This window comes from Macaca fascicularis, chromosome 18 (assembly GCF_037993035.2).
Source record: "Macaca fascicularis isolate 582-1 chromosome 18, T2T-MFA8v1.1".
NCBI lineage: Eukaryota > Metazoa > Chordata > Mammalia > Primates > Cercopithecidae > Macaca > Macaca fascicularis.
In genome coordinates this window covers 12,516,204-12,540,978 of record NC_088392.1, presented here as the reverse complement: position 1 = coordinate 12,540,978, position 24,775 = coordinate 12,516,204, and positions in this window count along the sequence as shown.

Here is a 24,775-nt window from a genome sequence, read left to right as displayed (position 1 = left end):
AGGTTTTCAAGGATACAGGTAAGGAACACATCTGTTTACTAAGTCAAAATGACTCATTCAACTATTGTGTAGCATGAATTGTGTCCTGTTGTAATTTCTTTCTAACACTTAATACCAAAGCTCCAGCTACAATTTCTTCTCACCAGAGAATGTTTTATAGACTTTATTACATTGACTAAACTAATTTATTTTTAGATGATGTAGCATTGATTCCTCAAATGTATTTTTATAGTTTTTGTTGTTTATGTTTTAATACAGGAATAAAGAACCAAAAATGCTGTATGAAGAAAAGTATTCTATCTTCCTCAACTAGAAATAAAATATCGCTAATGTCATTCCCCTTACAAGAAGAAATTTATCATAAAAAGAATAGAACAGACATACAGTATGAAATACCACCACATTTTATGCAAATGCTAGCTGATTCCCTAAGTAGGATTATAATGTAGAGAGTACTGGGAAATATAAGTTTATTCCACAATCTTGACAATTCTGTCTAGCTAGATGAGTAGATAGCTGTACTTTAAGAATAAACAGGTTGGGCCGGGCGCGGTGGCTCAAGCCTGTAATCCCAGCACTTTGGGAGGCCGAGACGGGCGGATCACGAGGTCAGGAGATCGAGAGACGATCCCGGCTAACACGGTGAAACCCCGTCTCTACTAAAAAAATACAAAAAAAAAACTAGCCGGGCGAGGTGGCGGGCGCCTGTAGTCCCAGCTACTCGGGAGGCTGAGGCAGGAGAATGGCGTAAACCCGGGAGGCGGAGCTTGCAGTGAGTTGAGATCCAGCCACTGCACTCCAGCCTGGGTGACAGAGCAAGACTCCGTCTCAAAAAAAAAAAAGAATAAACAGGTTATTCTTGACCTGAAGGGAGAAGGGCAAGTAAGAATGAAATGAAAGCGGAATTGCAAATTCAACAATCATGGGATTTGAAGTCTCATAAAAAGCGTATTAGACAAGTTAGTTTTAGAAATCATTGTTCTGGTTATATCAAATAACTACTTTTATAGCCTAAAGTAATCAATTATAATCAATAACAATATTCTATATTTTTAAGGAAACACAAGCCTTACACATAATAATAAAACTGTAAAAATACAAACTTTTTAATTTTATGGCTTCACCTTATTTTTATTATTCTCATAATCTTACTATTAGGATTCCCATGAGTATTTAAGAGGTATGTAATTAGATCCTAACTTCCTCAGCTATTTTTACTCCTAATTTTAATATGATGTGTGGAGAATTTAAGTTTTATTATGTCAAATTGAAAAGTCTGAATTGTAAACATTTGCAGCATGGATTGATTTTAGATACATAAGCCAGCATGCTTAGCTACAAAAACAACAACAACAAAATGTGTCTCTCATTAAGGTAACTGTGCTTTCACAGAGAAGAGACAGAAAGGCTCTTTGGATGGCAAAATATGTAGATGTAACTATCTGAGACCTTTACCCGTTTGAAGTAATGTTGTTTTATAGACATAGACATAGGGAGAAATGGAAATGCCAGAATTATGTGTCAAAACTGAGAGCACAGAATTTGGAATATGACACAGAGATTAATTACAAAGAGCTGAAGCCTATTCTTCCTAACACTGATCTCTACCGTCATGCCAAAAGAGAAGGTTTGTACCCGTAAGACAAGAGCTAAACATTTGTGGTATTTTTAAAGCAGGGCTTATTTCTCCCCTGGCCCCACCAATACAACATTGCTCATCACTCATTACACTTTTGCTGTTTGTTTTTTCTCCTGAGAATTAGGTTGAACTGAGGGATGATTGAAAATAATTAAGCCTGACAGCAAGGCAGACAGAGAACCAAGGGAGTCAGAAATATATCTATTTCTGTGGTCCCATACTGAGGACCATTATATATAATTTGTAGTTTAAAGTATCTTTTGTCATTACAAATGAAGACCACTAGCGAACTTAAAATTTAATATGGCAACTCCTTATACTATAGGCTTAGTGAGATACAATGTGAAATAATTTATTTCTCTTGACAGGTAGAATGTATTTAATTATATTTTAGATGCATGTTGTAAGTGGTTTATTCATATCTTTATATCCATTTAACATTGCTTTAAATTGACACATAATAATTGTACATCTTTGTGTTTCAATACATCTATAATTAGCATATCCATCATCTCAAATGTTTATTATTTCTTTATGTTGGGAACATTCAATATCCACTAACTATTTGAAACTATTTCATATATTATTGTTAACTATAATCATTCTACAAGATAATAGAAAATTAGAACTTATTCTTCCTATCTAGATGTAATTTTGTATCATTTAACAAATCTCTGTCCTCCATCCACTGGCTCTCTTAGCCTATGGTATCCTCTGTTCTACTTTTAAATTTTATGATGAACTTTTTATAGATTCCACATATGAGTGAGAACAGGCAGTTCTTAACTTTCTGTTCCTGGCTTACTTCACTTGACCATGTTCTCCAATTGCATCCACGTTGCAGCAAATGACAATTTTTTTTTCTTTTCATGGCTGAATAGTATTCCATTGTGTGTGTGTGTGTGTGTGTGTGTGTGTGTGTGTGTGTATTTTTTTCCTATATCCATTAATGTGTTCTTGGACACCTAGAATGATTCCATATCTTGGCTATTGTGAATAGTGATGCAGTAAACACAGGAGTGCAAATATATCTTCAATATACTGATTTCCTTTCCTTTGTATAAATTCCAGTATGGGGGTTACTGAGTCATATGAAGTTCTATTTTTAATTTTTTGAGGAACCTCCATACTATTCTCCATAGTGGTTGTATTGGTTTACATTCCCACCAAGAGTGTATAAGAGTTATCTTTTCTCCACACCCTCACTAGTATTTGTTATTTTTTATCTTTTTGATATAACTATCCTAACTGGAGTGATATCATACCTCACTGTGGTTTTTATTTGGATTTCCCTGATGATTAGGGATGTTGAGTTTTTCTTATGTTTGTTTGCCATTTTTATCTTTTCTTTAAGAAATGTATGTCTAGATAATTTCCCCATTTTTAAAATCAGGTTTTTTTCTGTTGTGATGTTTGAGTTAGTTGTTATTCTGGATATTAATTTCCTGTCAAATTAGTAGTTTTCAAATATTTTTACCCATTCTGTAGGTTGCCTTTTCATTTTGCTGATTGTTTCCTTTGCTGTACAGAATATTTTTGGTTTGATATAGTCTCATTTGTTTATCTTTATTTTTTCTTTTGTTGCCTATGTTTTCGGGGTCCTCTTCATAATTCCTTCCCAGACCCATGGCCTGAGGTAATTCTCCTAAGTTTTCATCTAATATATTTATAGTTTTGGGTCTTACTTTAAGTCTTTTATCCATTTTAAGTTGATTTTTACATAAGGTGAGATGTGAGGACCTACGTTCATTCTTCATATGAATATCCAATTTCCTCAGCATCATTTATTAAAGAGACTGTACTTTTCCTGATGACTGCTTTTGGTAACTTTGCAAAAATCAATTTGTTGTAGTTATATGCATGAATTTCTGGGTCCTCCATTCTGTTCCAATGGTGTATGTGTCCGTTTGTATGTCAGTACCATGTTTTTTGGTTACTATAGCTTTGTAGTATGTTTTGGAGTCTGGTAGTGGGATGCCTCCAGCTTTGTTCTTTTTGCTCAGGATTGCATTGCTTATTTGGGCTTATTATGGTTCCACACAAATTTTAGGATTTTTTTTTCTATATCTGTGAAGAATGTCATTGGTATTTTGATAGGAATTGCATTGAATCTACAAATTTCTTTGGGTAGTATGGTCATTTGAACAATATTAATTCTTTTTCTGTATGATCACGGGATATCTTTCCATTTGTATATATCTTCTTAATTTCTTTCATCAGTGTTTTGTAATATTTCTTATAGGAGTCTTTCACCTCTTTTGTTGAATTTATTCCTGGGTATTTTATTTTAGTTGTAGCTATTTTAAGTGAGATAGCCTTCTTGAATTTTTTTCAGTTAGTTCATTGCTGATGTATAGAAACACTTCGATTTTTATTCATATTGACATTATATTCTGCAAGTTTACTGAATTTGTTTATCAGTTCTATTAGTTTTTTGGTAGAGTCTTTAAGTTTTCTATACATAAGATTATGTCATCTGCAAACAAAGACAATTTGACTTTCTACTTTTCAATTTGGATGTTCTTTATTTCTTTATCTTGCCTAATTGGTCTAGCTAAGACTTTCAGTACTATGTTGAGTAAGAGTGGTGAGAATGGGCATTCTTGTTTTCTTCCAGTTCTTGATAGAAAAGCTTTCAGATTTTTTCCCATTCAGTATGATGTTAGTTATGGGAATGTCATATTTGGTCTGTATTATGCTAAGGTACTTTTTTATACCTAATTTATTGATAGTTATAGCATAAAGAGATGTTAAGTTTTTTCAAATGCTTCTTCTGCATCTATTTAGATAGTCATATGGTTTTATGTTCTTCATTCTATTGGTATGATATATGACATTGAACCAGGCTTGCTTTCTTGGATAAATCCCACTTGATCATGGTGTCATTGGATGAAATCTGCTAGTAAATTTCTTTGGGAGATTTTTGCATCTATGTTCATCTGGAACATTGGCCTGTAGTTTTCCTTTCATGCTGCATCCTTGTCTAGTTTTGACATCAGGGTTATTCTGGTATCATAGAGTGAGTTAGAAAGAATTCTCTCTGCTTCGATGATCTGGAATAGTTTGTGAAGCACTGGTATTAATTCTCCTTTAAAGGTTTGGTAAAAGTGATAAAGCCAACTGGTCTTGGGCTTTTCTTCTGGGGAGACTTTATTACTGATTCAATCTCATTACCTATTATTAGTCTGTTCAGGTTTTCTATTTCTTCTTCATTAAATTTTCATAGGTTGTATGTACTCAGGAATTTATCCATTTCTCTTAGGTTTTCAAGTTTATTATTGTACAAGTTGTTCATAATAGTCTCTGAATATCTTTCGTATTTCTGTGGTATTCATTATTATATTTCCTTTTTTGTTTCTAATTTTATTCATTTGTGTGAATTAATGAAATTTCCGTTTTTCTTTGAGTTTCGCTAATGGTTTGTCAGTTTTGTTAATTCAAAAAACGTTTTGTTGATCTTTTAAATTATTTTATTCTCTATTTTATTTCTACTTTATTGTTATTATTTCTTTCCTTCTAATAATTTTGAATTTTGTTTGTTCTTGCTTTTCTAGTTTCCCAACATGGATCATTAGGTTATTTGAAATCTTTCTAGTTTTTTGATGTAGTCATTTATTAATATAAATTTGACTCAGTACTTTTTTGCCTCTAAATATTTAATACTTACTTTTAATACCCTGGCCCCAACCCTAATCCCAGTAATAAATTTTATTTTTGCTTGTGTGTGAAAAGTTTTATTTCTCCTATATTTCTATGTTATAGCATTCCTGGATATAATGTTCTTGACTGGCAGGTTTTTTTGGTTTTCTTTTTTTTTTTTTTAGTACTTTGAATACCCCATTCTCTACTGGCATGTGAGGTTTCTGCTGAGAAATCAACTCTTAGTCTAATGAAGATCTTTTAATGTGACTTATCACATTTCTTTTAGTACTATTATAATTCTTTCTTTGTTTTTGACTTTTGACAATTTGACAATAATATGCCTTGGAGAGGACATGTTTAGGTTGAATCTATTTTATGTTCTCTTGAGATTCCTAAAAATGGGTGTTCATATCTCTTCCAAGACTTTCAGTGACTATTTCCTTACACATGTTTTTCAAACCTCTGCCTTCTCTTCTCCTTCCAGAACTTCCATAATGTAAACATATGTTTACTTAAGGATGTCCCTTAAATCTTGTAGACTTTCTTTTCATTCTTTTTTTTTTAATTATTTTGGTGTCCACCTGTGTTATTTCAAATGACCTGTATTTATGCCTAGAAATTTTTTGCTGCTTGGTCTAGTGTGCTGTTGAAGCTCTCAGTTGTATATTTTATATAATACCTTAGTTCTAGGAATCCTATTTGATTCCTTTTAAAGGCATCTTTTTTTTGAGTTTCTCATTCAAATCATGAATTTTTTTCTGATTTTATTGATTTGTCTATGTGTATGTTCTTATAGCTTACTGAGATTTCAAAAGACTATTATTTTGAATTTTTCCTGACATTTTATTTATTTACTTATAATTATCGTCTGTTACTGCAAAATTATTATTTTCTTTTGGAGGTGTCATCACCTTTTTATGTTTAAAGATAGATTTTAAAACACAATAAAATGAGGGCAGCTTTTAAAAAAAGGAAGAAGAGGAATTTTTGTTTTGTTTTATCAGCTAAAGCATACTGAGATCTACAGACCTTTACATTTAATAGCATACAGTGATTGAATGAGGTAGTTTGACTGGTTAAAGATATATTTAGCATAAAAAGCTTTACATGTTTCTGGAAATATCACTGGTTTTGGATTTCAGGTACGGCTCTACCACAACATGCTATTTATATTGAATAAGTCATTTGATTTTTCAGAGTTTTAGTTTTCTCAATTATTAAATGAAAACAATAGAATAGATACTTCCCCATATAGCCTCCAAATAAAATCTTCTTTACTACAGAATCTGTCCAAAGCCATCTAACATAACAGGAAATGACTCTGATGTGGTCTAAGCACTAATGTGAAGGAAAAATAAATCTGATATGGAAAAATATATCCAGTTTTGCCCTCTAGCATGTTAGCTTTAATCCAAACAAATATACTCACAAAAAGTAGACAAGCTAAATTGCCAGTGTGAGAAAATCTAAAGACATACACACACACACACACACACACACACACACACACACACACACACACACACAGAGTTTCTGCAAGGACACACCATTTAATAAGCCTCAGGATATACCCCCAGATAAAGAATCAACTCAATTACTTTATAACCCAATAAAATCAACACTCATAACACCAAAATCAGGGTCTTTGAAAAACTATAATTGAAATATTAAGATATATTTTTTAAAAAGAGATAAAAAATAAATTCAATTAGATGTATAAAATCTGAAAAGATTAAAACAGACATGCAAACACATCAGGTCTATAAAATTTTACAAGATGATTATACTAACCATTTAAGGAAAAGATATGTCCAAGTTATTATAAATTCTACATTTGAATATAAAGAGGCCATCCCACCAACTTATTCTATAAATCTCACATAATATTAATATAAAAGCCATACAAGGGGATGCTAATTTAAAAAAAAAACAAGCTAATTTTATTCAATATCTTTGATGCAATACTTCTGAATACAGTGTTAGTAAATTGAATCTTGTGACTTGAAATTTTTAAAAAAAGTATAAAGATTAAACTGGGGAAAATCATATAAACTTAAGACTGGTTCATTGTTAGAAAAATCTATTAACACTGATCACCACAGTGATAGGAGAAAGAGGAAAATTATTTGATCATGGCGATTAACACAAGAAATAAATAAAATTCCAACTCAACTTATGATAAGCAAAGAAAAGTAAAACATACATAAGAACTTATTTAATATGATATAGATAAGCTACCAAACAATATAGCACATATTGTTTTAATCGTATTGTACTGCAGTGGGTTGTGTTGCATTGTGTTAGAAACTGACTGGAAAAGTCAGTAATTAGTTGCACATATCTAATATCATGATTACTTTTCAACAGTGTGCTAGCATCATAATCAAGCATAACAATAAAAAACAATGTGTTTGAATTTCACCATGAGGAAATTAGAGAAAAGCAATAATTAGTCACATAAAATATGATATTGACACAAAACTGAAAAGACTATAAAGGCAAATTTTTAAAAATAATGATAGGGCAGCAAAGACTATGTATTAGTATATAAAAATAAATATTAAACTAATATAAAAATAAATTATAACTGTTTAACATTCATAAATTTTACATTTATAAAATAAAACAACTGAGTTAAATGTATTCAGTAAAAGATAAAAGCTACAACAACACATTTTTAAATATCTCTAAATAAAGAGGAAGGCCAAATATAAGCACAAAACTTCATTGTTTCCAAGTCAATCAATAAAATTTCAATAAAAAACCTCCTAGGGTTTTTGTTTTGTTTTAGTGGAATTTGATAAGTTTATTTTTAAATGTATATGGGAGAGCAGAAAGCTCAAAATGCCCAGGACATTTTTGAACATAATTTAATGCTACATGATATTTCCTTCCAGATATCCAGACTAATTGTATAACTATGTCAACTAAAACCGTGGCTGATGCACAAATAAATGAATAAACAGATGGAAACAATAAAGGACATCAAGATAGACCATAATATATAAGTGTAGATATTTGATATATAAGAAAAGAGGCATTGCAGATGGGTGAGAATATAAGCCAGGACAATTTATTAGCCATATGGGGAAACATTGAATTATTACTTCATACCACAAACAAAATCAATTTCAAGTATATTCTCATATACTTATCCTTATGATAACAAATACAAAAGTGTTTTTTAATGAGCACATACAAAATAAGGGAAAACATTGTTAAACTTAGTTTTCTTGTATGAAGAGGAAACTTCCATTCATTTAGAGATGTCTTTAAAAAGATACATGACAAATTAGATTATACTTGGGATACTAATGAACAAAAAGTCGCTTTTGAAACATATAAAGGACTTATGCAAACTAATATAAAAGGCATATAACTCAATTCAAATTTAAGCAAAATATATAAGTACACAATTTATAGATGGAGAAATATGATGCCAGTAAGCATACATACAATATTTACCTTCCCTAGTAATCAGGAAATAGACATTAATTAACAAAGTGATACATTTGAAAAATTTAAGAAGGCACATCTTTTAAAGCTTTAAAATAACATTTTTTTCCCAAGAGTGTAGAGGAGCAGAAAATCTATTACTTTTTTGATGAAGTTGTAAATTAGAATCACTTTGGAGAACAACTCAGAAATATCAAGCAAGTAAAGACATTGCTAAGTTTGTATCCTACAGAAAATCTTGAGAATGTGATTGAAACGTATACAATAAATCTAACAGCAGCATTATTGTAACATTGAAAAATGAAGTAAATGTATATGTCCGTTAATATTTAGTTATAAAATTAGATAAAGTTTGCTAAATGCATAGCATTGAACACTATGATGTGTGAAAATGAATGGATTATAGCTCTATCAATAATATGAATCGTTGATATTTTAGCAGAAACTAAAGCAAATTGAAATAGACACGAAGAATCTAAAAACATGCAAAATAGTATGATAAGTAGTTCAGAGGTACATAGGTACTAAAATTACAAGGCTAACGTGGAAAGAGACACCAAGTTGAGAATAATGCCTACTTTCTATGGGATAAGGAAAAGTTGTGATTGTAGAGATGCATACAAAGTGCTTCTGTTCTACATATCATTTTTTTTAAATTTAAATTTTATTTTTATCATACTTTAAGTTCTAGAATACATGTGCACAACATGCAGGTTTGTTACATATGTATACATGTGCCAAGATGGTGTGCTGCACCCATTAACTCATCATTTATATTAGGTATATCTCCTAATGCTATCCCTCCACCCCAAGACAGGCCCTGGTGTGTGATGTTCCCCTTCCTGTGTCCAAGTGTTCTCATTGTTCAATTCCCACCTATGAGTGAGAACATGCAGTGTTTGGTTTTCTGTTCTTGTGATAGTTTGCTGAGAATGATGGTTTCCAGCTGCATCCATGTCCCTACAAAGGACATGAACTCATCCTTTTTTATGGCTGCATAGTATTCCATGGTATATATGTGCCACATTTTCTTAATCCAGTCTGTCATTGATGGACATTTGGGTTGGTTCCAAGTCTTTGCTATTGTGAATAGTGCCGCAATAAACATACGTGTGCATGTGTCTTTATAGCAGCGTGATTTACAATCCTTTGGGTATATACCCAGTAATGGGACGGCTGGGTCAAATGGCATTTCTAGTTCTAGAACCTTGAGGAATCGCCACACTGTCTTCCTCAATGGTTGAACTCATTTACAGTCCCACCAACAGTGTAAAAGTGTTCCTATTTCTCCACATCCTCTCCAGCACCTGATGTTTCCTGACTTTTTAATAGATCGCCATTCTAACTGGTGTGAGATGGTGTCTCATTGTGGTTTTGATTTGCAATTCTCTGATGGCCAGTGATGATGAGCATTTTTTCATGTGTCTGTTGGCTGCATAAATGTCTTCTTTTGAGAAGTGTCTGTTCATATTCTTTGCCCACTTTTTGATGGGATTGTTTGATTTTTTCTTATAAATTTGTTTAAGTCCTTTGTAGATTCTGGATATTAGCCCTCTGTCAGATGGGTAGATTGCAAAAATTTTCCCCCATTCTGTAGGTTGCCTGTTGACTCTGATGGTAGTTTCTGTTGCTGTGCAGAAGCTCATTAGTTTAATTTGATCCCATTTGTCAATATTGGTTTTTGTTGTCATTGCTTTTGGTGTTTTAGACATGAAGTCCTTGCCCATGTCTATGTCCTGAATGGTATTGCCTAGGGTTTCTTCTAGGGTTTTTATGGTTTTGGGTCTAACATTTAAGTCTTTAATCCATCTTGAATTAAGTTTTGTATTACATTGCCGTCTCCATCAAGCTACCAATGAGTTTCTTCACATAATCGTTTTCTTAAGATGAGTGTTTATCATGGGTATTTACAATGTTATGCATCATACCTCTTATGTCTGAAATGTTTCATCATAAAAAGAATAGTTAAAATTCTTAACCACAAGTTTTTAAAATCCTCCATGGTTTTATAAATATTTAAGTGATATTTTTCTAAATAGACTATAAAGTGCTTTTTAACTAAAATGTGTCCATTTGGAAACAAAAATATCCTAACTCACATCATCACCATATAAAGCAGAAAATGTTATGCACATTTTAGAAGTGACACACATCCCTACAAACATATAGTCTATATTGCACATCTGACTTTCAAGTCCTAGTACCTGTCAAGCAAAAGGAAATTGATAATATAGTGTGATTTTGAAAACATTCTATACATACAGTCATCATTTAATTATATTTCAATGCCTGATTTTTTTTAGTTTAGAAGAGTAATTATGATATCATAAAATTTTATTTTAAAGACAGCACTATTATATATGGTATACAACTTGTATTTAACTTTGAAAGAGTAAAGCATATATTCATTATAAAAGACATTTGTATGATTTAAAGGTTATTTGAAATTATTTAGTTTCTGAATTACAAGCTCAGAAACATATTTTCATCATCCATGTGAAAAACATTTAACTATATGATAAGTCCTGTATGCTTTTGTGAGATCATGATAAATTGGTCAGAAAAAGTCAATGATCATAACCATTCTCTAGTGGAAATGTGCAGCCAATAATTATATAAACAACATGCATATGTTTGTTGCAGCACTATTCACAATAACAAAAACATGGAATCAACCCACATGCCCTTGAATGATAGACTGGACAAAGAAAATGTGGTACATACACACCAGGGAATACTATGCAGCCATAAAAAGGAATTAGAGCATGTCCTTTGCAGGGATATGAATGAAGCTGGAAGCCATTATCCTCAACAAACTAACACAGAAACAGAAAACAAAACACTGCATGTTCTCACTTATAATTAGCAGCTGAACAACAAGAACACATGGACACAGGGAGAGGAACAACACACACTGGGGCCTGTTGTAGGAGGATGGAGGGTGGGGAGAGCATCAGGAAAAAATAGCTAATGCATGCCACACTTAATACCTGGGTGATGGGTTGATAGGTGCAGCAAACCACCGTGCCATACATTTACCTATGAAACAAACAGGCACATCCTGCACATATACCCTGGAACTTAAAATTTTTTAAATGGCACAAAAATATTATTTCTCATGATAAAATCTATAAAAAATAAAATAGAGTCAAATAAAAAAATAACTAAAAGCAGGATGAGTGAAATCAGTTTCTATGCATTTGGAAGGCATCGTGAGAAGGTGTCATTTGATTTCTGACTTGAATAATGAAAATAAGCTATACATGAGATCTGGGTAAAAAGAGTTCCAAACAATTGATCCAGCTTGTGCAAAGCTCTGAGAATTGGACAAGCATTCCCTGTTTACGGGAAAGAAAATATTCCACTACAGAAGACATAAGAGAGGTAATCATGAGTCATTACTTAGCATGGTATAAACAATTGCAATAGAAAATTGTTCCAGAATTTTTAAATGATGGTAGCGTCATCTGATGTGCCCTGCTAAGAACGTACCTGTGTGATGCTTTAGAAAGGTCATGAGAGCTTAGGAGGAATCTGGGAGCGGCCTGATGGAGGGGGTGACTAGTGTAGTGGAAGAAGAGGTAGTGCCAGTATCTAAAAAGTCACAGAATTTGTCTTTGTTTTGAAAACCATGTTTACTGTAAAACAAGAAATGAGGTGAGCCTTAGGATTTTTATGTAATTGACAACGTGATCTGAAGGTTGTTAACTGACAAGAAAAAGTCTGAGGTATGAGGAGGTGTGAAGGGAAGGGATTTAACATTTCATTTTGTTTTTACTGAGTTTAAGATTTTGAAATTGAAGTGATATGGTGCAAATGGTCATGAAACAGGTGACTACATACAGGTGTGCGAGTTGATAATGTTACATAAGATGATGCAGAGTAAAAGCCTTTGCATAGGAAGAGATAATTTCAAGTTAGTATACAAGTTGTTCTCATAAGGTAACAACTATTCATTTGTACATATCAATATTTTCATCTTAATATTTAGAGGTGTTTCTGGTAAAAGCCATTCATAGCAATTTTTACAGAATAAAATGGGGAAGAGTAAACCAATATAAGATTTTGCATTACATTCTGTACCAGGGGGCAATTAGAAACATTAGCTGAAGCTGTATAAAGAGTAGATAAGACCTATAAGTTTAAAGTTTCTCATTGAACAACTACAGATTACAAATAACCAGCTACTAAAAATGCCCTAAAACAATTAACTACCTGGTCTGACAGAGATTGGTGGCAACAGAGGAAGAAAAATGAATTACGAAAACCAATGATAGCGGAAGACAATATAGATATTATCAGGAAAGAATTAATACAATAGCTACTCATTGTCATTGTCAAATATATCATTAATTATTTAGGAAGAATACATTAGAGATATCAACTATGTCATTCTATATGGCACCTGTACTTCACCGTTTTCCATTCATGCATAAATTATCTTTCCAAAATATTTTTTCTCATAAATTTGAAGATTTATTTTTAAATCTTGGTTGTCATTCTAAATAAGGTTCTGAATTTAGACAATAACAACACAAAAGTTTTGTATTGCTGTGTAATTAATTTTGCCTTATTTTATAAACCTAAAGTAATATTTGTAGGGAAACATTGCATTCTTTGAATGGACAAGTATGATACCAGAGTTTCTTACAGAATGGTGACTCATTGACTTTGGTAACAGCCTTTGACCTCTGGTCTTTGAAGACAATAGTAACCAGTTTTGCACTCCTCAACAAATCCTTGTACAATTTAAGCAACTTTCAATGTATCTAATTATTAACAGTTTATATTCTGGACTTTCTCTCCCTTGCTTTCCTAAAATCTGTTGTCTTTCACGTCAGTTCTACATCCTTCACTCCATTACGATGAACTGAGTTGCTCTACATGTAAAATTATCAATTTAGATACCGAACACTTTGACAATTTTGCACTTAGAAAGAGATGTTAGTCACTTATAATATTATTTAACATTATTATTGTTACTGCTATCATTTTGTTATTCTTATTGTTTCCATTATTTTATTTTTCCTGTTTACTTGTTCAGTTACACTTCTTCTACTCAGCCAGATTAGAGAAGTTAATCCATTGAGCCTTTGTTTTAATTCCATCCTTTCTCCATTAGCCTCTTCCACTCTTCAAACCTTTCCCTAAGCTACCTGAACACATGATTCTGTCAACCTGGATCACATGATCTATATTTTCAACTGCTGTCTTGCCAATAGTCTTAATTCTTTGGTCCCATTTTTTTCTCATTCATTCTGGGGATAAAAAATGCAATGATTCTAACCTATTGTTCTCTCTACGCTTTTATCTACTTCTGCTTCTAGAGAAAATAATATCCCATTATAAATTGATAATCACCAAACTCTCAGTAGGATGATTATGTGTACTTAGGAAGTTTATGTTTCCATTGATCATAATTTCCACTCTTAATATTCAGGCTACATCTCTTTTAGTCAGCAAATTGATTCACCTACTTCACAAGGTGAAAATAAATTATTAAGATAACTAGGCCTTGTAAATCTTCAAATCTACAAATATAAAGTATATCATGGCTGTTGTAAAAAAAGGACATCAAGTTGGCTTGTTCTGAATTCAGCTGTATTCTATACAATACACTGTTTCAACTTTGTTAGGCCTCAGTTATCATATGCATAAAATACAGGTGACATTTTAAACTATTTTCAAAAATAATATAGAGAGTAGGCATGTCATAAATGTCGCCATTATTATTGTTTCATTTATTTATTACCATAATATGTAGCTATTTACCATCTTATTCTCTTTATCCCTGTGGTTGTGTCTATGGCTAATCTCTCTTTCTGTGTTTAGGTCCCCATTGGCTCCTACAGAATTATTTCAAATATCTCTAAAAATAAATTATCAGTCATTAATTCTGTATAGTTTTGTTTTCTTTACTATCTCCTTACTATCCACAAATCATATATGCTTAAGCCTTTTTCCATGTATTTTATTTTTTTATTATACTTTATGTTCTGGGATACATGTGCAGAATGTGCAGATTTGTTACATAGGTATACATGTGCCATGGTGGTTTGCTGCACTCATCAACCTGTCATCTATATTAAGTATTTCTCCTAATGCTATCCTTCCCCTTGCCCCCCGCTCCCCCTGACAGGTCCCAGTGTGTGATGTTCCCCTCCCTGTGTCTATGTGTTCTCATTGTTCGACTTCCACTTATGAGTGAGAACATTTGGTATTTGATTTTCTGTTTCTGTGTTAGTTTGCTGAGAATGATGCTTTCCAGCTTCATCCATGTCCTGCAAAGAACATGAACTCATCCTTTTTTATGGTTGCATAGTATTCCATGGTGTATACGTGCCACATTTTATTTATCCAGTCTATCATTGATGGACATTTGGGTTGGTTCCAAGTCTTTGCTATTGTGAACAGTGCCACAATAAACATATGTGTGTGTGTGCATGTGTCTTTATAGTAGAATGATTTTTAATCCTTTGAATATATACACAGTAATAGGATTGCTGGGTCAAATGGCATTTCTGGTTCTAGATCCTTGAGGCATTGCCACACTGTCTTCCACAATGGTTGAACTAATTTACACTCCCAACAAAAGTGTAAAAGCATTCCTATGTCTCCCTATCCTCTCCATCATACATTGTTTCCTGACTTTTTAATGATCACCATTCTAACTGGCGTGAGATGGTATCTCATTGTGGTTTTGATTTGCAATTCTCTAATGACCAGTGATGATGACATCTTTTTTATATGTTTGTTGGCTACATAAATGTCTTCTTTTGAGAAGTGTCTGTTAATGTACTTTGTTCACTTTTTAATGGGGTTGTATGTTTTTTTTTTTCTTGTAAATTTGTTTAAGTTCTTTGTCAATTCTGGATATTAACCCTTTGTCAGATGGATAGACTGCAAAAATTTTCTCCCATTCTGTAGGTTGCCTGTTCACTCTGATGATAGTTTCTCTTGCTGTGAAGAAGTTCTTTAGTTTAATTTGATCCCATTTGTCAATTTTGGCTTTTGTTGCCATTGCTTTTGGTGTTTTAGTCATGAAGTCTTTGCCCATGCCTATGTCCTGAATGGTATTGCCTAGGTTTTCTTTTGGGGTTTTTATGGTATTAGGTCTTACATTTAAGTCTTTAATCCATCTGGAATTAATTTTTATATAAGACGTAAGGAAAGGGGCCAGTTTCAGTTTTCTGCATATGTCTAGCCAGTTTTCCCAGTACCACTTATTAAATAGGGAATCCTTTCTGCATTGCTTGTGTGTGTCAGATTTGTCAAAGATCATACGTTTGTAGATGTGTGTTGTTATTTCTGAGGCCTCTGTTTTATTCCATTTGTCTGTGTATCTATGTTGGTACCAGTACCTTGCTGTTTTGGTTACTGCAGGCTTGTAGTATAGTTTGAAGTTAGGTAGCGTGATGCCTCCAGCTTTGTTCTTTTTGTTTAGGATTGTCTTCATTATGCAGTCTCTTTTTTGGTTGCATATAAAATTTAAAGTAGTTTTTTTCTAATTTTATTAAGAAAGTCAATGGTAGTTTGATGGGGATAGCATTGAATCTGTAAATTACTTTGGGCAGTATTTTCATGATACTGATTCTTCCTATCCATGAGCATGGAGTGTCTTTCCATTTGTTTGTGTCCTCTCTTATTTCCTTGAGCCGTGGTTTGTAGCTCTCCTTGAAGAGGTCATTCACATCCCTTGTAAGTTGGATTCCTAGGTATTTTATTCTCTTTGTAGCAATCGTACAATTGCTGGCAAAACTATTCTCCTATTCTGTAGGTTGTCTGTTTACTCTGTTAATAGTTTCTTTTGCTGTACAGAAGCTCTGTAGTTTAAATAGATCCCATTTGTCAATTTTTGCTTTTGTTGCAATTGCTATTGGTATGTTTGTCATAAAATCTTTGCCTGTTCATAGGTCCAGGATGATTTTGCTTAGGTTGTCTTCCAGGGGTTGTTATTGTTTTGGGTTTTACATTTAAGTTTTTAATCCTTCTTAAGTTAATTTTTGTATGTAGTGTAAGCAACGGGTCCAGTTTTTAATCATCTGCCTATGGCTAGCCAGTTATCCCAGCACCATGCATTGAATAGGGAATAATTTCCACATTACTTGTTTTTGTCAGGTTTGTCAAAGACCCGGTAGTCGTAGGTGTGCAGTCTTATTTCTGGGTTCTCTATTCTATTCCATTGGTCTATGTGTTTGTTTTTGTACCAGTACCATTCTGTTTTGTTTACGATAGCCCTGAAACATAATTTGAAGTTGAGTAGCATGATGTCTCCAGCTTTGTTCATTTGCTTAGGATTGCTGTGGTTATTTGGACTCTAGAATACAAAGTTTAAAAATTATAAACCAAAGGATAAACAGAAAGATTTAAAACCATCTTTTCTCTGATTTTATACAATATGTATTTCCTTAATTAGAAGACAAAATAAGATTTGTCATTTTTTATATATCTAAAAGACTGAATAACATATTTGTAGTTTTATTATTGTTAGAATACTGTTCTTTGCATATTAAAATTCTTGTAAAAAATGCTTCCTAAAAACTTCAAGGGTATCTATTTAATCTCATCTGAAAATGGCTATTTAGTGGACAATTTGTTTTGCCTGAAAAATATGTCACAATTGGAATATAAAATTATCGGCAGCAAAATAGATACTGATTTGAATGGTATAGGCCAAAAAAACTTTCCTGAATTTGCATTATACATCTTACTGCTTACTAATAGCATATTGTAAGTGTTGGAAAGGTTCATAACATTAAATCTAAAATAAATCAAAATATTTGAAAGTAAATCTGGGACATTATTTTACCCTTAAATTGTTCAGTTGCAGATTAGCACCCCAACTAAAAAGTATTATTATTATTATTATGAGATGGAGTCTTGCTCTGTCGCCCAGGCTGGAGTGCAGTGGCACGATCTGGGCTCGCTGCAAGCTCCGCTTCTCGGGTTCACGCCATTCTCCTGCCTCAGCCTCCCGAGTAGCTGGGACTACAGTTGCCCACCACCATGCCGGGCTAATTTTTTGCATTTTTAGTAGAGACGGGGTTTCACCGTGTTAGCCAGAATGGTCTCGATCTCCCAGACCTCGTGATCCGCCCGCCTCCGTCTCCCAAAGTGCTGGGATTACAGGCGTGAGCCACGGTACCCGGCCTAAAAAGTATATTTTAAGAGTCAGTTTAAATATAGCAGATGTACGAGAGAAGAAGCATATCTAAATTTACATGATTTATGACAAACTGATAAAGAAGATATTTATCATGTTTTTTGATGGAGAATGCTAGTTTTTAAACTCTTCAATTTATAGAAGGAAAAAAATTGTTACGTTATTAAAGAAGCAATTCATAAATGATGTGTAATTTCCCAAAACAGTATTATGTAATTGATGTATATGAACTTAAATCTTTAGTCACTCTGAAATAATAATTGATTATTGAATTGGAAATATCATTGGCACACAAATCATTGACTAACATTAGATTCTGTTAAATAAAATGTTCACAGTTTCATGCATAATTCATAAACTAAAATCAATATACAAGTTGGTTACAAGTACACTAGTGTTCAGGTTATGATAATATCTAATTTTATTTTATTTTTTTAATTTGTGAGAATTCAGCAGATTTAGCACTTGCCAGTATATTTCTGAAATGTATGTATGTAATAAATACAACTTTTCCTTAATGATTTTTCAAACACCAAAATTACCTTCCCCAAGAATTCGTCCTTATAAAACTGCTCCTAATTCAAAGTCTTCAGGAAGCTTGGGCACCACATAGCCTAAATATATTTTAAAATTATTTCCCTGGTATTTTATTTCTTCAGTACCCAAATGGCTCTCTACATAATATAAAGAATAAAACTAATATTGCCAAAAATGCACCCAGATAACTCATATCTAGCTCAAATGAAACTTTCCAAAAGTCATATTTATTTTTCTTAAATGACTACGGATTTAATGGAAATTTAGGCCCGAGAAGCTATCCAGGAAACGAATCTTTAGGTAGCTTTGATTTTAAGTTGCTGTACAAATCCTAATCCCTTTGGTGTTTATTTCTGTCCTTAGAACCTGTCCTACCTAGAACATGGCAGTCTTATGCTATTATATGTGTCATCTGTGATATATATGCACACTGCTTTGAAAACCACAGTCAGGAGAAATAGTCAATGGACAAACTTCTTCTAAAAATACTTTGATTTATTTATTATCTGATAAACCTGGGTGAGCTGCAATCTTATCTACTTAATCAATAGACACTAGATTTGTTAATAGATTGTGGGAGCTGTGCAAGTATTTTAAGCATTGCTAGGATACATTTTATGATTCACTTCAGTTTTTTTGTGCTTCACATAGTAATCACATTTCCTAACTAAAGTCACACAAATATCTCTCTAAATGCTTTCCTTAATCATCTCTTATATTCCAGCTTTACTAGTATGAATTTATGTATAATTTAAAAGATACCTAAAGCAATGTATAATATTTAGCCCTTGTTTTACAAATACGATTAATTTCATTGATAAATAAACTTAGTTGTGGTTATTCATAACCACCCAATCTGTGGGTTTTGATGAATTGTTAATGCAAAATGGGGGTGACATTAAACAGAGACGATAAAAAGGACCTGCATAGCCTAGAGCTCATCCGTCTCCATCCAGAGTACTCTAAAGGCCCCATATGCCTCTGGCAGTCTCCTAACATCTGCAGGTGTGTCCTGTGTGCTAAGGGATGGTGAGAAATTGGTGAAGTCCTGGGTAAAAGCTGTGGCCAAATTATCTGAAAATATGTTGATATGTGAACAACTTAATATTGGTTTGATTGGCAAAAACCTGAAATGCTCTATTGGAACTTGAGACATTTCAACTCTGCTCCTTATTTGTTTCTGACTCTTACCTTGTAGATATAAAACGATTCTTATTACCTGCATTTATTTTTATATGATCTAATTAAACTTTGCAAATAAGGTCAAAATCCAATATATTTTGAAGCAAAACTTTGGGCTAAATTCTGATTAAATATTAATATTACAATTTGGCACTAAAAATGAAAGAAAGAGAATCAAGCAAGTGTAATACGATTTGGACAGAAATCGTGAGAGAACACGAATAATGTTGAAACTAGAGGAGTTCCCTTATCCCCCTGGCAGGGTGTGCAACAGGGGTGTGGCTCACTTTTTCAGTGCCCTGCTGCTCAAACTCCTAAGGGGAACATGCAGACGGGCAGGTCCTCGGGAGCATTTTTGGGCTCTGACCCCAAGGCAGCCTCCAGGGTTGAGAGTTTACAGCTCCTGAAGCCCCCGTGGTCCTGCGTTGTTACAGTGTGCTCTTTCAGTTTTGCCTTTGCAGGCAGCTTGTGTTAATCAGCTCAACTATACCCTCTGTCTTATCGCAAGAACAGAGGGCTTTCTGTATCCTAGGTTCTTGCCTTAGTTTACTGGAAAAATCGGATCACACGTGGTCTTGGAGAACCGGTGCAAGGTTTCATTGAGTGGTGGAAGTTCTCAGCGAGGTGGATGGGGAGCCAGAAGGGGGATGGAGTGGAAAGGTGGTCTTCCCCTGACTCCAGCTGCCCCGTTGCCAGACTCTCCTCAGACCACCCCCAACAGAATTCCACATCTTCCCACCATAGATGGCCTACTGGCATCTGTCGGTGTGCCCTTCTCTCCTTTTGATGTCCAGCTGCTTCTGTGTGTGTCCACTAGGGTTTCAGGGTTTCTATGGGCACAGGATGGGGATTGCGGCGAGCCAGATTGGTCTTGGCAAATGTAACATTTGGGCACAAAAACAGGAGGGCCTGTCTGCACTTAGGTCCTGGGCACAGGCCTGAGGGTGGAGCTCTTGCTAGCGACCCCGCCCATCTCTACCCAGCACTTCATTGCCTCCCTCCCATATCAATGTAATACTAAAACCATGCAAAAAAATATGTTGAGAATGAACTGAATTTGTGTTGTTGTCATGTTTTAGATAGATTATACCATTCTGACATGAACATTCTTTATATAGGTATCGCTCATCTTTCCTTTCATAAAATAAACATTTCAAAACACATTTAATATATTTACATATCCAGATACGTGTTTTGTTAAGGATTGTTGTGTTTCTTCATAACTGTATAACCTTGTTGTTATCCTCACCACTGTAATTCACACTTACCATCATCCAATTTAGAGGTCATCAGAGTAGCATGAGCTCTTAAGAACCAAGTGTTAAAGGAGCATGAGAATAGGAATAAAAGTGAATTCAGAAAAATGGAGAAACTTAGAGCAGTTATAGAAAATACCATATGTCTAGAAAATATTTTCAGCTGCTACTTTTTGGGGGCATATGCCTATGGTCCATATTATATTCTATGTTGTGCCTCGGTATAAACATATTTTTATTTTTCCTAGTAAGGTTTGTAGATCTTTATGAATATGTAAGTTGATATCTTTCATGAGATTTTACACATTTTTAGTCCCTGTATCTACAAAGAATACTTCCATTCTTTTCCTCCTCTTCTTTCTCTATCTGAAAATCCAATTAAACATATATTACACCTTTTCAATAGTAGTCTTGTCTGTGTCATCAATACCATACTCTTCACTGAGTTGCAGACTCACATTACAGCATAAGCAACAGGCCCTCACTGAAATAAATACCACAGGGTTTCTTCCAGCAGGAAGAAAATAATCCCAGATACAAGCTGGGAGATGAGGAAGGAATAAAGAGCAATGGGAGGGGGAAAATATGTGGATAAATATAAATATGTATTGATGCTCCTTGTCCTACAAAAATCATTGGCAGAGTTTGTTCGAGACCTAGAATGAAGGTATCGTTATTCAGAGAAGATTTTGATTTGATGTTGCCTAGTGCTGAAGGCTCTAGAAATACGGTACCATTTTAAAATAAGTTATACCTTGAGGTTGAGTTAATTTTCTGTTGCTAATTTGTTGCAATTGTCAAGATATGAAAATAGGCTTATTCAGCATCTACAGCTGTTTTTTACAAATTAGCATACTATCCAGTTTCAACATAACCTAGGTTTAATCTCAGTTTTTAAGAATACTGCCTTTTTATAGTCAGTGCCGGCTTCTTGCCATCAGTTAATTCCACTATTAAAAATTCTGAAATAAGAAAAATATTCCCAATATTTCATCCATATACTTTTTTTCACAAATGGAATATTTCACAATATTTTGTCCAAAATAAAAGATATTAACACTTAACTCTCCTTGTCTGGCTGTGAAGTTTCACATTCTGTAAATGGTACCGTCAATCATAAATGACCATGTGATTTCAAGAGAATCAGGAAGTGCAATTAGAAGGATGGGTGTAATTCTGTTATGTGATAGATATGATTTTCATATTTTCACTAACATATAAAGTATAAAAATAGAAATTGAATCCATACAAAATGTGACTATAAAATTAAGATTACTAATATCCACCATGATTAGATATTTTTTAAGACTATATCATAAAAAGAACCCAATATACAAAATATTCAACAAGGAAAGCAATTAAAAAGGAGCTGATCTCACAGAAAAGATGAGACTCATAAAAATAATAAAAATATTAAAGCTTTTAAAAGTTGTATCAAATATCCCATTTTCAAAACATCTGTGTCATAATATGTACATTATACATTGGAATACATAGAGTTACAGTTTATCATGTTGTAAGCCAATTCTTAATAAGGCATTGAATGTATTGAATAGAAAGTTGAACCCCTTTAGTTAGAGGGTTTTGTAATTGATACAGAGGAGGCCTATTTGAATTAATTTTTTTTCTACCTATTCAGTATGTTTCAGCCTCTCTATAATCTCTTTCACATTTGTTCAATTCACATAACTGGGGCTCTACCTTGCTTTTCAATATGTGTTTCAGTTGCTTCATTGAATGCTTAATATGTCAAATACTACATATATACATACATACATAATTATATATAATTACATATATTACATATATAATAATTACATATGTGCATATACATATAAAATTATATATCATATTACACATATACACACAACTTCTGAAAACTGCTCACTTAGCCATAGCCTTGTCAACCTACTTTTGAACAGTCACTCTGCCTGATGATTTGATACTGTACCTTTTATCCTTGATTGTTTTATCAAAATTAATGGCCCATCAGATGTATTTTATGTCCTGCATCTGATTTGAATATTATTACTTTGCAGAGACTTCTGCACAATTCCAGTTACTATATCTGTAATTATTGGATGACACTGTTCACAATAAAATCTAGCACCACTCAGATATTGGAACTTAGACTATGAGTTAATAGGCTGTCTAGAGAATTGATGCTATAGCTGCTGGGGCAGTTACTTTAGTCCTGATTAAGTTCCTTTATCTTCTATCATTACTGACATCCTAGGATGCCTCATGATGAAACCCATATGCATAATGTCATGTGATAAGTGATTACATCAACGCCACTTTATTATAGATCATTTTGACAATCAATGAAATCATTTATTTGAGTGAGTTGTATAAGCTGGGAGAACACAATAAAAATGTCAGTTATTTATAAAATCTCTCCAATGAGTATTTATATCTTTTTGTCAAATGAATACAATTCTTATTCTGCTTTTTAATGACATTCTTTAGCGGAAAATGTGGCATAACATTACCTGACTTCAGACTACACTCTAAAGCAATAGTAACCAAAACAGCATGACACAGGTACAAAAACAGACACATAGGCCAATAGAACAGAACAGAGAACCCAGAAATAATGCCATATGCCTACAATCATTTGATCTTTGATGAAACTGACAAAACTAAGCAATAGGAAAAGGATTTCCTATTTAATAAATGGTGTTGGAAAAGCTGGCTAGCCATGTGCAGAAGAATGACACTGGACCCCTATCTTTCACCACATACACAATTTAACTCAACGTGGATTAAATATTTAAATGAAAGACTTCAACCTATAAAAATCTCAGAAGAAAACCTATGAAATATAATTTTTACCATCAGCCTTGGCAAAGAATTCATAAGTCATCAAAAGCAAATATAACAAATACAAAAAATATAACAAATACAAAAATTGATACATAATGAAACCAATGAGCTTCTGCACAGCAAAAGAAATTATCAATAGAGTAAACAGACAACATACAGAATGGGAGGAAATAGCAAATTTTGTATATGACAAAACTCTAATATTCAAAGTCAATAAGGAACTTTTAAACAATTCAGCAAGCAAAGAACTAATAACCCCATTAAAAAGGAGGCAAATGACAAGAACTGATAATTTTCAAAGGAAGACATACAAATGGCCACCAAGCATATGAAAAAAAAAAAAAAAAAAAAGCTCAACCTCATTAATCATCAGGGAAACGCAAATCAAAATCCCAATGAGATATGGTCTCATACTAGTCAGAATGGCTATTATTAAAATGTCAAAAAGTAACAGATGCTGGTGAGGATCCTGGGGCAAATGAAATGCTTACACACTGTTGGTGGGAAAGTAAATTAGTTCAGCCACTGTGGAATACACTTTGAAGATTTTTCAAAGAATTTAAAATAGAACTACCATTTGACCCAGCAATCTCATTACTGGGTATATACCCAAAGGAAAATAAATCATTCTACCAAAAAGATACATGCATTCATATGTTCATTGTAGTGCTATTTATAATAGCAACAACATGGAATCAGCCCAGGTGCCCATCAACGGTGGATTGGATAAAGAAAGTGTGGCACGTATACACCATGGAATACTACACAGCCATAAAAATGAACGAAGTCATGTCCTTACAGCAACATGGATGCAGCTAGAGTAATCCTAAGTTAATTAACACAGAAAGAGAAAACTGAATACTGCATGTTCTCACTTATAAGTGGGAGCTAAACATTGGGAACTCAAAGATATAAAGGTGAGGAAAACAGACACTGGAAACTACTAGAGGAGGAAGAGAAGGAGGGGAGCCGTGACTGAAAACTACCTATTGGATACTATGCTTACTGTCTCGGTAATAGCATCATTTGTCATCCAAACTTTAGTATCACACAATGTATCCTTGTAACAATCCT